Here is a 17170-nt window from a genome sequence, read left to right as displayed (position 1 = left end):
TGCATGTACAGTACCAAAACCCTGAAACTTTCTCAAAGTATGCCTGCCTTTTAACATGTCTATCTGTGCAACTCCCAGAGTTGGGAGCAACTGGGGTTTTCACTTCCAGTGAAAGAACAGAGCAAGTACATTCCTTCAAGAACTCCTCTGTGTACACATGTGCATGTGTATAAACACAGAGCATCCATGAAAGGCTTTTGACAAATAGCAAAATTCAGCTACATGACAGTCCAAAAAGATGGCAGGAAACAAAAGGATTTTCTTTTTAAGCCTCAGCTCTGTCTACTCTAAGAATTTAATAAATACAACATCCACCCGATATAGCCCATAGAAGAATACAAGAGCACCACAATGCTCTTTCAGGCCTTTCACCACATCAATTTTTTTCTTTACAAGGGAAATAGGTCAGAACTGTGTGCATGTGACACAGGCCTACTCTACTGTCAAAATAATGCAGGCACTCAAGATTTTAAAAAAATTAAGACTAATATTTGGTATGCAATTTAAATCAACAGTTACTCTGTAGATAAGAATCATGTCACCATTATCAAAACCTTTGGTAGGGAATATTATGAAAGAGAGTATTACTAACCTATATGTTAATAAGTGAAGAAATGTTATTACATCCACTTTGTCACTTTAGGGGAACTTATATAATGAAAAGAGGAACTTGTATAATATACAACGTCCATCTTCAGCAACCTACCAATCTAAGAAAAGCAAACCTGGACTCAGATGTTTTCTGTCTCTCTCTTTTGTTTTTTTCCAATGGCTAAAAGCCATTCATACATTTACTTTTCAGTGGTCTTGTCTCAATCTGCAGGCATAAAGCTTTAACAATCTTACCCAAAATGCTTATTTTGTTATTCTCTGAAACAAGACAGCAAGTAAAGCATTTCACAGCAGAGAACTGCAAAGCAAGGTTCCTAGCTAAGGATTTTGAAGGACCATGTTTCCTATAATATAAAGAGAAATTACAGTTGAACTCTTTTGCCTGAAAAACTTTTCTTCGGTTCTTTTTCTTCTTTCTCCACCACACAGTGATGATGCAACGTCACTATGTATCAGTTCTGCAACTGGGAAGGCTACTTCTTCTGGGTCCCCTTTAAGTTTTGTTTGAATAGGAATTTCTGCCTCCTCCAAACCCCATGTTGCCATAAGAAAGGCACAATTCTTAAACTATTCTGATTTCGTTGATGTAATGCTTTTCCATAATTTAGTATTCTGGAACAAACATGAGAAAATCTTAATTCTCTGCGGCCTGAGGTCTCTTTCATGGTTTTAACACCAAAATTTTTCTGTATCATCATTCTGTTAGCTCTCTAAGAGCCTATCAAACTCTAGAGGAGTCTATCAGGGAAAGTTAGCATGACTGCTAGTCAAGAAAAAAAATGACTGCAAAATGTGGAAGAAAAAAAAGCAATCCGTGCCTACAGGAGAGAATTCAGACCTTCCAAGACCAACTGCCACAACAGAAGAAGACATTAATATAGAAAAATCCACTTTGTCACAGTGGGATTGCTTTCCCTAACATAACACACAGATTCATTAGGAAATGACCACTGCAGACATTTACATTTGTCCAAAAAAGTGATAAGGAACTTAAAACTAACATAAACTTAAAATTCTAATAGCAGCACAATGATTATTATAGAATGATGTAGCTATAAATATTTTAAAGTTTCAGACCAAAGTTAAAACTACTTCAAAAGGAGATCAGAGCACATGAATTAACCAGTAACAAACTACTTTCCATTCTCATGATTTAGAGCTTCCAAAATTCTGAAATTATTAAATATAGTTTCATAATGGTTTTATAATGAAGATCATATGAATTTCAGGAAAAAATTGATACAGAATGTTCTTAAGGTATCTAACAAACAAATGCAGAAAATAAATAGGTAGTAACTATTTGTAAGTGTTCAGTTCTCTTGACAGCTTTGCTCTATGTTATTGACTTACCGGTTACTAAGGAAATACAAATTTGTGGAAACAGAAATGTTAATTTTACAAGAAAAGAGTATTTAAATTTAACTATTTCACAACCTGAATGTAAAAACTCAATTAGATTTTAGATAAGCAGTTTAAAAAGGAAAAAGTCAGACTGCAAAAAATATGGTGAAAGGCTCCAAGCTGCTGGCATTGCAATTACTGGATGAGCCCCAGATCTCCATTAACTGTGCACTGCGATATCAAAAATCAAGCAATAAATGGTAAAAATGAAAATCACCCTCCCGTATCTAAAATGCAGAGGTCTTCATAAACTATATAAACCTCCTTTGTATTAGGCACCTTAAGTTCAGGACATGGCAATATTTAAATAATTTGAATAATTCAGACCGAGTTTCTGTGCAAGAGAATGTCAGAAACATAGTAGGACTGCAAATTAAACCTGTAAATTATGCTTTTATGCCAAAGGAATAAGTCACATGACTATGCTATTTTTAGATACATAGTTTTTTTTTTTTCTCCAAGTGCTATTTTTTAAATTGTTTACTGAATTATGTATCCCTACTCAGCAATTTCCCTAATGAAAATACTCTTAAGATATTAAAAATATATGGTAACATAAAAATCAGCTATTCAGACACCTTAATGCAAACTCTACAGCCTTATCTGGCATATATATAATAGTGTTTGAGAGCTCGGGCTGCCTCTCTGAAATCCGGTATGCTACAAACCTGTACAATATGATAGATGAATTGCTGGCATTAGTAGATTATTACTTACTGTCTTTCAGTGATACACTAATTGAGTGTGTAAGTATTTGGAGAATTTGGCCCTGCGGTTTTATTTAAGAGACAGACAATTCTGTTTTCTAAAAAAGGACTCAAAAAGTTCGAGGATATTTTAAAAAAATAAAACGTGGGTGATTTTAATCCTTTTAAATGCTTCCACTCCATGAAAATTATGACAAATATTTCTTTCTTGATACACAAGAAGTCCATGAATTGTAAGTTTAATAATTTTTAAATGAATCTCTATGAAGATTTGTATACATGACCTTTCCATCTACAGCTTTTTATTCCACTTACACTGGTCTGAGTCAGCTGTTTTGTGAATATACCATCTGATTGAAAAATAGTCTTTCTCCCCCTCATATTAAAACAACACATTTGGTTTGTTATTTAAGATCGATTAAGTAAGTAATGCACACACAAAGTACTTTTAAATATACTAATTAACGGTAGGGCACAGGAGATATAGAGATATATATATATAAAAAAAAAGTCTGACCTTTTTCCACATTAAGCATTAGATTGAAGGTGGATATGTTCATCTTGTTCATTCCAAGCTGAAAAATAAATAATCAGTTGAAAGAGAAGATAAGCAATAGTAAGCGATGCAGTCCAGACAGGATGTTAAGATTTCAATATGAAATGATTCTTAATTATTTCTTCATATTTATAAACACTTAATCAGAGAGGTTTCCTAGAATATTATTGCTCCTTTGAAATTCTGAAATAACTGTTTCCACACCATATTTTGTACACACTTCATTTCCATAAAACATCATGAGCACAGGAAAAAATTTCTAATATTTAAGAAAAAAATAATGTACAACTTCTTTTTAAAAAAATCTACTCTACTAAATTTTGATCTGTATTCTGGCAACAAAGATGTTAAAAGTTTTCAACTGTACACACACCACTAGTTTCAAATAAGATTTTGTGCTTCATGAGTGAAAACCTTTCCTGGCTGGCTGTTCCACCTCCTTCACTCGGAGATTTAAGAAAGCCAAGGTATTTTTAGCCTATTAAAATGAGCAAAGTATCTAAACATTAGTATCTGTGTATTTTTGGGTTGTATTTTTATGTAACAATTATCAGATGTATTCACACTGACACCTTAATAAGGACAAATTTCTTTGTCCAGTAAACTGTGAAAACTGCAGTCTGGCCCCTAGAAAATGAAACATTTGCGGTTTTTTGATAATAAAAAAGCATTCTGTTCTCTACTTCAGTACAGGGGTTGTGAAACTCTCCTTGGAGGTGTTTTGCCATCCAAACACAACATCATTAGGTTTAATGTAGAGCAAGATGGTACCTGGTAACGATGCTCAACTCTATCCTGCCAGGTATCCATGGCTTTGCTCACTTGATGCACTATAAAATGTGATACTACTGCATATGCAATAGACTGCACATATGCTAAGCCGGACAAAAAAAGTTTGATTCTTTTCGGAAGAAACTAAACAAAAGGGTGAGTCACAGTCAAGCTTGACAAGTATAAGATAATTCCACCAGCTCATCAAAGCAGAGAAAAGAAAAATGAGAGTTAAAGGACCACAGGCACCCAGAAATTAAAACCATGTGTCTCTTTAAGGATGCAGTACATCCAAGAGTTCAATAACAAAGCTCCAAAAAAAGATAAGAACCTAAAACCCACACTACTTCATCCCAATTGAAGGACTATGTGTTGTGCCAGATACTAACTTAAAACGTAAACCAGTTCTTTATTCTCTGAATAGGCTTGAAAAATGTCTCTGGAAATGCAGACGGTAGGGACACAACAGATTTTTAGCATGTTCTGGCACTACACTCCAAAAAGTGAGCTATTGGAAAAAATGCAGGCAAAGAACCATTTAGTCAGCTCTTCATCCCAACTTATTTAAAGCTTAATCAAAAGAAATTCATTTAGCAACACAAATATATTCTGCCACATACCACCCCCCCACCCCCCCTAAACAAAGCCATTAGTGTAATGAACAAATGCCATAAACTCTTGGCAGAAAAATCTAAGAACTATGAATTCAAGCTTACAGACAGGTACGATAGCTCCCCACATTTGTTTTGCATATATTTATTTCTTATGTTACCTTTCAGCCTACCATCTCGATGGAAATCTGAATTCAAGGAATTTAGTGGCAAACTTCCAAAGGCTGCTGAACCTGAATATCACTCCATTTTAAGAGCTTTTCAAAGCATTTTATTTAAGAAAAAATGTCTTTTCGTTCATTTTTTTTTGTAATGAAAACTGCCACACATAAAAACTCTTTTATAAAAATACCACATACCTTAACCTGAAGTATATTATCAGTAATAGAAAAAGTTTGCAGGGAAACAAAACAAAGCTAATCCCACAATTAAGTTGACAGAATTACAGAAACCGAGGCGCTGAAGAGGGATCACAGGAGAGCAATCTGCTCAGCCCACTGCCAGTGGTGGAAGGTCAAAATTACCAAGATCCGTCTCTGAAAGCTGCTTGATGCATTTTTTTTTTCACATTTCCTATCACAGATTTCATGACAGTTATAGGTAAAATATCCCAGTTTTTCATCCATATTTGCAGTCAGTTATGAGGTAAAACAAAAAAGCTTGGACTGTTTCCTTTTACATCTATCCTAGATTATCCTTTGTGCAAATTGAATTTTTTATTTTTTTTTTAAATCTACAGAGCAACTGCCACCATTGCTTTTATAAAAACCTCTTATCTTTTTAAAGCCTTATGCCCATCCTACAGTGTTCTCTTTTTTCCTAGAATAAACAAACCCAATCCTTTCAGCTGTTCTTTAACAGTCCTGCTTTCTAAATCTGTCACTAGCTTGTTGCTCTGCTTTGCCGCCTTTTGGCTAATACAAATTTTTTTAAAGGGCAGTGGCCAGTACCACAAAACACAAAACATTCTACCTAAAGGTCTCACTGACAGTGAACATATACTGAGTCTCGTGTCAGACACTGCAAAAATCTCCAGTGCTCTAGGAATGAACATTTGTGATTCCCCCCCCCGCCCCCCCCCCCCCCCGCCAAGCTCTCCAATTGTCTTCCTCTTACAGAGGGAACATGCAAAGGAAACTCAGAAGTTTCTGAAAACGTTCTCATTTTTAATGCATTTCCTCAAGCAAAACATGAGTACAGAAAGTAAGAGATGTTTTTCAGGAGCAAAGAGATACTTATGGAAGAAGAAGCTCAAGAAGAGAAGGTTTAGGGGAGATCTTACTGCTGTTTTGAACCAGCTAACATGTGGTGAAGGAGAAGATTGAGCCAGAATCTGCTCTGTTGTCCACAGTTAGAAGAACGAGCAGCAGAAACATGTGCAATGCGGAAACTTTTGAATACATATTAGGAAAATTAAGGCTCTGGGGGACATCTTCTCAATGTGTATGAGTACCTGAAAGAAGGGTGCAAGAAGATGGGGCCGGGCTCTTTTCAGTGGATCCAGTAATAGGAAAAGGCTGCCCAGAGAGGTTATGGAGTCTCCTTCTCTGGAGACGTTCAAAACCCACCTGGATGTGGCTCTGCACCCTGCTCTAGGAGAGCCTGCTTTAGCTGGGGGCTGCACTAGGTGATCTCCAGAGGTGCCTCCCCACCCCGGCCATTCTGGGATTCTGCGACAGCAGGTAGCAGGCACAGATGGAAACAGGAGGTTTCATCAGAGCATCAGGAAATACTTTTTTTACTGTGAGGGTGACAGAGCACTGGCATGGGTTGCCCAGAGAGGTGGTGGAGTCTCCATCTGCAGATGTATTCAAACACTGTCTGGACGTGATCCTGGACAACCTGCTCTAGGTGACCTCGCTTGACCAGAGGGGTTGAACAAGATGACCTCCAGAGGCTCCTTCCAACCTCAGCTGTTCCATGTGATCTCTAGATGCCCCTTGCAACCAGTATCTTTCTATGGTTACACGATAATTCTGTCTCATGACATCCCCAGCTACTGGTTTTGATAACTTCAACGTGAAACATTACACAGTGCTTCAGAAATACAAGCGTATACATCTTTTCACCCAACATTATGGATAAAAGAATCCCTTCTCTTACACACTCAGCAATTCACTTATCTCACAATCCAGTTTTTCTTACAGACACTTGTCTTAGAACCTGTTCACGTTGCAGGTTCACCAAATTAAATTACAACATGAGAATAACATACATCCTCCTTCGAATGCCATCAAATCTGAAAGCCTGCTTTTTAGAATTTAGAATATTAAGTATGGAAGCCAGAAAAGCAAATGATTTTAAATATAGCTATGTTAGGTTCCATAGGAACAATTTACAAATGCAAAAGAAAACCCCCCCAAATATTTCCCAAATTTGCATAAAATCCTACCAAAGAAGACTACTCTTCTGTTAGCTCTCTCTACTGAAAGGGACAGCTCTCCAAAAAACAGATTCAAAAGGAGTTGCAAACATCAAGTATTCTGTGGGAATACCGTATCTATTGGTTCAGAGGTTATCAGACAGAATTCTGTATTTTCTCTGAAGAAGTGCTGATAAGAATAAAAATGTTTAAACCCCTTATTTTGATGCAACAAATATAGTAGAGATACTACATTGACTCATTAAGATGTCCAAACAATCGACTGCAGATCAACATAATTTTATTTAAAAATAAACCCACACACATTTCTTCAACTGGGGCACTTCAGATTAGGGATCTCTTCAGTCTTTTCTGGAGGGATTTAAAAAAGCTTTGGAGAAATCTTAAAGCTATGGAATTAGCCTGGTATTTATAGCTCAGTTTCCTAGCATGTTGTTTGAGCTTCCTAGGACATTCTTTTTCTCTATCTGCTGGTTGTTGACATGGTATAACCTTATGAAAACATGTAAGAATAAAAGCATTTCATTTTGTATTTTACTGTAAAGTTCTGGCTTCATCTCAGGACAAGGCAGCTATACTTTCCTACTACAATATAATCTAGGTCAAGAATGGTGCTGCATATTTTCTGAAACAGATAACTGGAGTTCTATTGTTTAATTATGTCAAAATATATTACTACCAACTATGACTAATACTCCATATGAATCACACTGTCACAAACCGGTAATTTTCTTACCGTTAAAATACTGTGCTTCATATGCTGTTTCAATACAATCTGTTAAATCTAGGTCAAGAGTGTTTTTTTCTTCTTTGTTCTGTTATCAAAAAGGTCCACGTATGGGTGCACTGTCTATCGTGTACAAAGATATGAATTGCTAAATTGTTTACTTTTCTACTTCAGCACCATTAAATGTTGGAAGATGTCTGCGGTTCTTCTGTTTAATTTTTTTCAGTATTGGCTCAAATCTTTTGTATTACGCTACTTGAAATACATCTTCTAACAAACTTTACTACCACAGCATAAAACTATCAAAAAATAAAAAGTTTCTCAGCTTAATAAATGCACCGATTTATTTTGAATACTTACCTACATTACTTCTCATGGTCTTGCTTCTAGTTACCTTGGGGATCTTTAGGCTTCTTAAAATTCTTGATGCGCTTTCAGCTTTGCTTTAGACAGTCTCCTGTTTGGATCTCGGTAATGGGCTATGTCCATTGAGGCTGGCTCCTTGTCTTACTACACCCCTCATCTGAGGAACTCTTGCACCCCACGTTACATCTGTTGAGACAGTTGCATTATTTCAATTAAAGAATGAACCACATTTTTATTTCACTTGATTGCTTCGTAAGCCCTTATTCAATTACTTTGTAGTATAAACTTATAAACCGTAATAATATTTGCTTTTAAAGAAGGGTAGGATGGCTCTGACTGGAACTGATAAGAAATGTACCTTTTACTACATTATGGTAGTTCACTGTCCAGAAGAGAGAGTAATTTCTGTAAAAATGAGTAGATGAGTTTTTATGATAGAACTAGTATGCATACATAAAAGGTCACTTCTTCAGACAACTTGAGTTGTACTGATGCATGCTAAAAACCTTTGACTACAGAGGCAAAATTCTAGGCTTTGCAGTTACACTACTGCAAATGGCCTTGGTTATGTAAAAGTTTCCACCAGCACTGCTGATGAGCTATTAAATGTGTCTTTTGCACAGGTACACGGAACTGGTGAACCCCCAGCTGAAACAGAACCTGGGTTATTCCATAACATCTGCCTGTTACTGAGCCATTTCTTTCCGAATCATCAGCTAAATGTTCCTGCAGCCCTCCACCGGCTGAGTTAGTTAAGCTTTGATTACGCCCATTTCAATTTCTCTGACACTGAAAGGAGTTAGCAGTCTTTGCACGACTTTAAGTCAGTTAATCAGTTCTTTTACAGGTGAAATGGATTGGATCCCATTACGTTAAAGGCATATCCAAAAGAGTTAACTGTAAGACTTTAAAACAAAAAAATTGCAGATAGGCCACACAAATAGGATATAAGCACATCAGCCACATAAAGTACATTAGCTACAAACACCAAATACAGCATTTACTATGATTATTAAAATATCTTACTTAAGTTCGTAAGCAAAACCTTTTTGCTCTCTTAGTGATGACCTGCCATTTGGCTTTCATTAACTTTATTAGTAACACTAATTAACTGAGTTGATCAGCATCTTCCCAATTTAAGGGCAAAATCTGGGCACAGCATTTTGTAAAAATGTGTACGAAAGAGTCCTGGTTGTTTGGGACTGCATTTACCAACCCCATAGAGCTTTTCGTTACCGGTTTTTTCATATGCAAACTACTTAGAAGAAAAATTAACTTGCCTAAATTCTTCTCCAACCAATACCACTCTGAAAATCATGCCCCCATAAAATTAGGAATACATGTTCAGATTTTCTTAAAGACTGGAGCACCGGAAAGCTTCCATGTTTAAACACCATACATTTAATGCTTCTGAATGTTACAGGACTTACCTGTTCTTAATACTGCATGTTTTTATGTACCTAGATTAATAACAAGGTACATCCAGCTCATAGATATTATTAAGATGATTAAAATAAAACCAAAATAGAACACATGTAGCAACAAAATCAATATTATTACTATTGGTAAAATAAAACCTCTTCCCAGTAGTTGAAAGGGTTAAACAACTTTGTTGAACAGCCCAAATCCTAAGTTTATAAATACAAGGAGCCATAGGGCTCTAAATACTGAATTTATATGACTAGAAAAAAAACACTTGCATTTTAGCAAGTGGAGAAATGGAGCATTCAGTGGACAGAGCTGCAGGAAAGGTTATGTCCTGACAAAGTCAGACAGACTGTGAAAGGAGAACAATAAAAATCTCGTAAGAGTTTGAGACACACTGAACTTTCTCCTGTGAAGTGTCCACAGGACCCACAAGGTTAGGCTCTTACCAATGAGCTTTAGCTACTACTTCAGCTTATTGAGCAACTGAATGCCAATGTTCTCTAAATTACTCCAGAAATCCCAAATCTTAAAATCCAACATATAAATGGTGTAATTTAAATACAAGAATTTCTTCTTCCATTGTAGGAATGACAGAAATTCTTAAATTCCTTCCACTGTATATAAGCTGCATGAAATGATTCAAGGAATGAACATTTTTACGCAGGTTATTCATAAAATTAGAGATAAAGAAGTATCCATGGTTTCACAACACAGCTTATTTTTACAGTAACAAAACAAATAGATGGTATAACGTGCCACTAAAGAATCTGCATACAAATATATTTCAGATAGTAATTTAACTATGGATATTATATTCTTCATATAAAATTATTTATTAATGTTTAAGCACATTGAAAGGTATTGATAAGAGACATTTTTATGAAGAACTTCCCTTGTGCATATAATGCTAAACACAGCTAACACTGTAAAACTAATTTACTGGAAACCATTTCAATAGATGGATGAAATAGCCCAAGAATGAAACCTAAGTCATACTAAGGCTTAAAATAACTAGGTCATGTGGACAGTACCAAGGACTGAAGTAGCATCAGTAAAAGAAGCTCCTAATAAAGGCCTCGAGAAATCTATAAGAAAGCATTATTAAAATGAATTCAAACAAAGAACCTGATTTTTTTGAACTTATCTAAATAAAATAGCAATAATAAGTTAATGATAAAAATTGTCCATACTGAGCATACGGAAATGGAAACATGTAAGCAAAGCTGTAATTAAAGTCTCTGCTGAAAAAACAGATACTGCCTTAATGATGCATATGCCACTTACAAACTTACTAGCATCAAAATACTAGTACCACAGAGATCGATGACCAGCTACAGAACAGAGTTTTACAAACACTAAGCATAGACTACCGGTAATAATCAAAAGGCTCCTATATGGTGAGCCAAGAGAATTTTTGTGGCTAATTCAATAGGCTCTGCACTGCCTTTCCCCTCCTGAAACTCTTGTTCTCATTCTCTTTTTAACCAGCCTTCCTATCTTTCTTTGCCCATTAGAAACTACCAGGTTTTGTGAAAAGGAATTAAAAATAAGTGTCTGTAAAAAAACCTGCAACATATTTTTTTTTTCAACTAAAAACCCGACACTTGACATTGAAAAAAAAGCACTTAAATTTCTGAAGTTGGCTATTTAATCTAAGAAGGTGATTGTCACGGACTGCCCTGTTATTAAACAGCACTGCGCTGTGTGGGAAATGACCAGTTTATCATTCAGAGGTAAGTACAGGACTTAACACAGTTACTACAGCGTGTTTATTTGTCGATCACGTACACATCCGTAACGATCAACTTCCCAATGAGTTCTCACCAAGTTGCAGGAATCTACTGGTGAATGCGATGCTGGGGAAGAGACATCTGTTTTTCCAGTGCATGTACTGCCTCGTTTGCTTTGTGAGCTTTCTATTTACATAACAAGTCTGTGCTAACGGATTAAAAAATCCTGTCCCCATCTAATCTCTTAAGATACATACAATATTCTTACAACTATAGTATCTGATGTATCTAAAATTAAAGATACTCTACTTTTCGTAAGAAAAAATGAAAAATACCAAAAAATGACCTTCCAGTAACAGGAAAAAAACTCAGTAACTTTTCAACCGTGTTGAAAAGTAAGTCTACAAGTAAGTAGAGAAAGAGAATGGCAGTCAGCCAGCTTTCCTTTTTCTTCAGGTAGGTTTTAAATATATTTCTTCTAAACAAATCAACTTGGTTATTGGCTGTTTCTTAGGTTATTCTTCTCATTTACCCTGTAGCATAACTGAAAAACACTCCAGAAGAGTTAATTCCAAAACAGAGCCATGGGCACCGTCCTGGAAAATATTGGAAAAAACTTAAGAGACCTGTTTATAAGCATGCGGTCTGACTTTGCCTTATTTTATTTTCAAGAATTGCTATTTTTATTTTGTTAAGTGGAAAAGTCACACAAAATCATATTTAGTAATTGCATCATCTTGCATAATACTGAAAATAAATGCGGTATCATTAATTTCTAGTGGTGGCACTACATTACCACCAGATTAAACAACACTGCCTATAACACCAGCCTACTAAAAGCCCACCATTATTTTCTGATGCATCAAATAAAACAGAAGAAACAATCTTAAAATTTGAAATCACTGTGTTTACAATCCATATATATGCGACAGGAAGAGTGGCGAAGTGAGAACTCACCTACCTCAAATCAGGAAGGCTGGTGGAGGTAATCCACCAGGTATTGGTGGGTCTCTGAATTTTTGGGAAGAATTAAGTGCTGTTTCTTCAAGTCTTTCTGTTTCTTTGCCCGTTTTCTTGTGATAAAGCCTCTTCTCCCTGCAATAAAACACATGTTGCACTAAAACAAGATCTGCAGAAGGACAGGGTACCAATACCCGCGCTTCACGCAGACCGCACGGGTTCTTTAACAGACTGCTGCGCTGCACTGAAACGGCAGGCGCGTTCAGAAAAGCAAACAGTGAACAAAACCGGGGAGTTTACCCAGGCGCTCTCAGTAGTCAGCGAAAAAAGGTAGAGTCCAAAGTGTAATTTAAAATAATCTAAGCTGATCCTAACCACAGCTATATTCGGAACTGCCCTCTAGAAGGATCTCTCCTTCTTTGTTGACCGTAAACGCAAAATCAGAGGGACACCGTACTGACAAGGGCAGGCTCCAGCTCCGGCCGTACCCTCCACTGCTTTACACTTGTACAGAATTTAAGGCTACAGAAATAGAGCCCACTCAGCTGGAAAATGGCTAAAAACATTTTTTAATGAGATATTCTTGAGAAGATCTCACAATAAAACTTCAGAGATCTAAAATAGTCAGAAAGATGCCCGGTTCTGCTTAAATATATAACTAATTTATATACAAACCTCCCTCTATATATACACTCGCACACATACACATATACATTAACATAAAAAACCAAAGCAGCTTAGATAGCATTAAAAGTAGATTTTAGACTTGCAGGCATCTTTCCCTAAAATGCCTTGCAGATTTTCCCCCTAAAAGAGGCACAGCTAGAACTAATTCTGTGACTTGAACATGTGATGGAGAATCATGAGCTCAGCCTAAACAGAACCTGTTATTTCATTTTATTTGTATAACCTGCACAAAACAGTTGGTGAAAATATCTTTGCATGATTACACTAGGGATCACAGGGTTTTCAGGTTTCTCCAGCATAGACCTGGAAGCTCGATCAATCCAGAAGACCTGGCTGAAATGAGGGCCCTGCTAGCTCCTCAGCAGAAAGCTTGAAAACTATGGGGACACCAGAGGTTTTCCTTGCTTCTTCATTTTCCCGGAACTTGGGACTGTTCTTCAGGAGGAAATCCCCAAGGTGTAGCCCCTTACTCATGACAGAGTGCAGAACTCAACCCTCAGCTAAAGGGCTCCTCCTGCTCCAGGCCAGGCACTGCAGATGGATGCTGCTCCCTCTCCTCTGCAGAGGCTAACACTGGTCCAGTGAATCAGATAAGGGAGCCGATTTGTGTTATTTCTGCTGGATTAGTCTTAACCTAGATCAGTTCCCTAATCTCTGTGCCTGGAGGAATGCTTGTGCCGGACTAGATGCTTAGGAAGGAGTGGCATGTGTACAGGAACGAGTAACTTGAAGTGGAAAGAGCAGCAGTGAATTTGGCTTATGCCAGTCCAAAGTGCTTGGAGAAATTCAGTATGTTTGTTCATTTATTTTATTTTAGAGTACTGCAGTATTGAAAATACCTTCTCACCTCCTGTTTTCATAGGAGGCCCTCAGCATACTTCATTGTTTAAATAAAAGTAGTATTTAGCTGCCTACATATTCAAAATGTACGATCCTAATTCTAAATCAACTGCTATAGTACCAAAGAGCAGGTAGGCCTGTCTCAAAAAATCTGTTCTGAGGACCTGACTAAAGTCGTCATGAAGCTGTTGGAAATAATAATCTTGCTTCCTTACTGATTAGAATTCACATCTATTAGCTGAATATTTGCTAGACAGGGTATCTAGAGAAAATGAAGTTAGAACCTAACAGATGGCATAAGAAAAAAAGAAGCACATATCCTACCTTCCAAGACTACCTTTGCATGAACATATGGCCTTTTCCAAGGGTACTGTTCTTTTTGTATGACAACAAGTTGGCCATATTAATATAACTTCAAAAATGCATTTTAACTGCCTAACAACACAATATACCAAGTGAAAAATATGAAAGCTAGGAGAAATAGAGTAATAACAGGCAGGTCTTTCAGAGAAGCTAATTCAAAAATTAGCTATAGCTGTAAGGCTAATATACTAACACATTTGTTTTACGTGTGTGATATATAGCTATAAGGCTAACATACTAACATATTTGTTTTACGTATGTGATATATAGCTATAAGGCTAACATACTAACATTTTTCACAGATTTGGCAACGGTGTCATTTCAGTCGATGTAGCTTTGAACAGAGAAGATGTAAGAAAGAATAATATTTTTTTTTGTCTCCAGTTACAAGTGGGAAAAAAAGAAATGGAGTTTTAATTTGCAAGAGGAGAAGATCAGAGACGTCAGTTTAGTCAATAGTCTCAATGCTATAAATCCTGCATATCTGATACTTTCATAAAGAAAGTGGCAAGTACTAATAATATATCTCACAACCATGAAAAGACTTTTATTTTATAAAAAGCCTTGGTTTTGACAGGAAAGGTGCATGCTACTATTCAGAAACAGCATACATGCAATCTTCACCTGGCAATTTAAAAACCCAAGGAAAACAATCAAATTGACAAATAGATCAGTTTCCAACTATGAAGAAAATCACTCCCATGTACAAACCTGGGTAATAAAGAGGTAAGCACAGTGCAGGCCCATGTACCACAGCACTCGTCGCACCTAAGTGCTGGTTGCTATGGCAAGCATTTGCCTGTATTTTGTACATTAAACAGTAATATGTTTTCTGCTTCCTTGTTCTTGATATTTTGATGAAGTTAATACTCAAGATTTGGACCCGTGAGTTATGGAAACGAAAGGTTCTCTCAAATAATCATGCATTCCAATTTATTTTGGTTTTGTGAAAACATCTTAGAATTAAAAATTAATGAATAATTTAAAAATCATTTTCATTCATCTGTAACAGCGTTTTAAAAACTTGTGATTTATTTCCATTAGCTACTTTGCATACCTGTTGTACATGCATTTCTATTTTCTAGCTCACAATGGAAATGTAATCTACTTTTCTCCTTCACTGATCTTTAATTTAATATAGAGATAACAGTGAAGCTGATGAGAACTGAGATGATAAACAAATAATTTTGGTTCTGTATAATATGAATTTGTCTTTTCCCCTCCTTATTTTTCCTAAACAAATGTTGTTAGAGGTATGAAAGAATGAATTAATAAAAACCCCCTTATTTAGTCATTACTACTGTAAACTAAGAAAGAACTGAATTTCTTTCTGTAGTTGTCTTGCCCTGAAACACAGTGGTATTTCAGAAGGTGCGTAAAAGCCCGCTATCGGGACAAAAGCCATCCTAAAAGGGAGAGGACAATGGTAATCCCTTTTCTTCTTGATTTCTATGGCTAACATAAAGCCTTAACATACAAAATATAAATACCCTGAAGTGAACACATTTGATCAAATAACCCCAAGAAGAGAGAGAAACAATCTTTCCACCAACCAAATGCAAACTCAGCTACCACCCACTGAAGAAAGATCCATGACAGAACTTGGTAATAGTCAAACATTTAATTTATTTTTTTAAAGTATTTTCCTTTTGATAGGAATGCTGTTGTTTCCACCATCACCAAGTGCACACAGTCCCCCCATTTCCCCCCACATGAAAATATTGTACACAGCTTCATTTGTCTGTTGCATTGTATCTTGACATTGGAAACTAACAGAGACTTTGACAGTGGGGTCAGTCATCCTGAATTATGACTTTTAACTGCTCCTGTACTTTGTAATATATACTACTTGAAGAAACAGAATCTCAAAAGCATATTTACAAATTGCTTCAAGGTCAGTAACAAGTGTTATGTGCATTCTATTAGCATCCATGTAAACAGACACAGGCGACGCACAACTTTTATCCTGAAGACAGCTCAACCACACTTTCCTCCTGCCCCCCCAGCTGCTCCTGTGTTTCCACACTGTGTTGGAAGACTTCCTTCACAGGCAAGAGGTAACTCAACCCACCAATTTCTATAATTGGATTCAGATTATTTTATAGAAATATATTTATGTTGACACCAAGATTTTATGCTTTTCCATTCCTTTAAGAACATGGTATAAGCAGCCAAAGCCCTGCACAAATGCTTGAATAAATATACCAACAGCATAAGGAGCAGAAGAAAAGCATACCTGGGCTTTAAGATGAATCGCTTATGCCAAGCCTCCAACTCATTAGGAAAGAAGAAATTTAATGCAGCAAGCACACTAACAGTTTATAATTTTGCCTCATGATACTTTATCATCACATAATAAAGTGTCTTCTTTTAGACATGACATTATACCATTGTTTAAAATTAAATCTTCCAAAAAGAAAATAACATAAACTTTTCTAAACAGTGTTATTCCTTATTTAAAAATTCTTGGCACAATTTTCCATAACTGGCACATCTCGATTATTTTCAACTCTCATGCAGGCCAAATGCTGCCATGGCAGTTGACAGGGGGACGACTCAACAACTGGCATCCAGCACAGACTTCTTCCATCAATTTAATTCTGGTCTGGACTCAGGCTACGACCAATGCTGGTGGCAGAGAAATCTGTTTTCTCCTGTACCTGAAGTAATACGTTGTCCATCTAGAGTTCACATAGAAAGGTATCATCCCACCCAGGCACATGAACACCATCACAGATAAATATTTTTTCCATTGTTAGTGCTCTGGTATGAGATAACTGGAAATTCTGAAGAAGCTAAGAAATTCTGGAGAATTCTTAAGAAGAAAAAAAAAAAAACCAAAACCGGAAAAAAACCCAAAAGAGGTTGTTGCTTCACAATCCTCTCTTAACTAAATTTTTTGAAGAGGAAGTACCTTAAGGGAGGTCAGGGACTTAAACACTACTGACTGCAGTGCCAATGGCTTTAATGCGCTGAGCTTCACTCTTTGCTTATTTAGTGACGTAAGCAACTCCATCACCGTAGCACT

At 36.5% G+C, this 17170-nt stretch overlaps 1 protein-coding gene across 11 annotated transcripts in view; it reads right to left on the bottom strand.

Annotated features, from left to right (window-relative positions):
• MBD5 (methyl-CpG binding domain protein 5) overlaps nucleotides 1–17170 on the bottom strand; it is a 147648-nt gene that overhangs the window by 53885 nt on the left and 76593 nt on the right. For 9 of the 11 annotated variants that reach the window (XM_055811879.1, XM_055811881.1, XM_055811884.1 and 6 more), the window contains exons 3-5: nucleotides 12254–12387; nucleotides 8129–8320; nucleotides 3238–3295 (exon numbers count right to left, since the gene is read on the bottom strand). The gene's annotated coding sequence lies outside the window, so the exon portion shown is untranslated. Of the gene's footprint in view, nucleotides 1–3237; nucleotides 3296–8128; nucleotides 8321–12249; nucleotides 12388–17170 lie in introns of all 11 variants that reach the window. The other 2 variants (XM_055811875.1, XM_055811878.1) reach the window with 2 other exon arrangements.

The sequence above is a fragment of the Falco peregrinus genome, chromosome 8 (genome assembly GCF_023634155.1).
Source record: "Falco peregrinus isolate bFalPer1 chromosome 8, bFalPer1.pri, whole genome shotgun sequence".
Lineage (NCBI taxonomy): Eukaryota > Metazoa > Chordata > Aves > Falconiformes > Falconidae > Falco > Falco peregrinus.
Note: the sequence above shows the minus strand (reverse complement) of the source record. Positions and strands in the feature narration are given on the sequence as shown.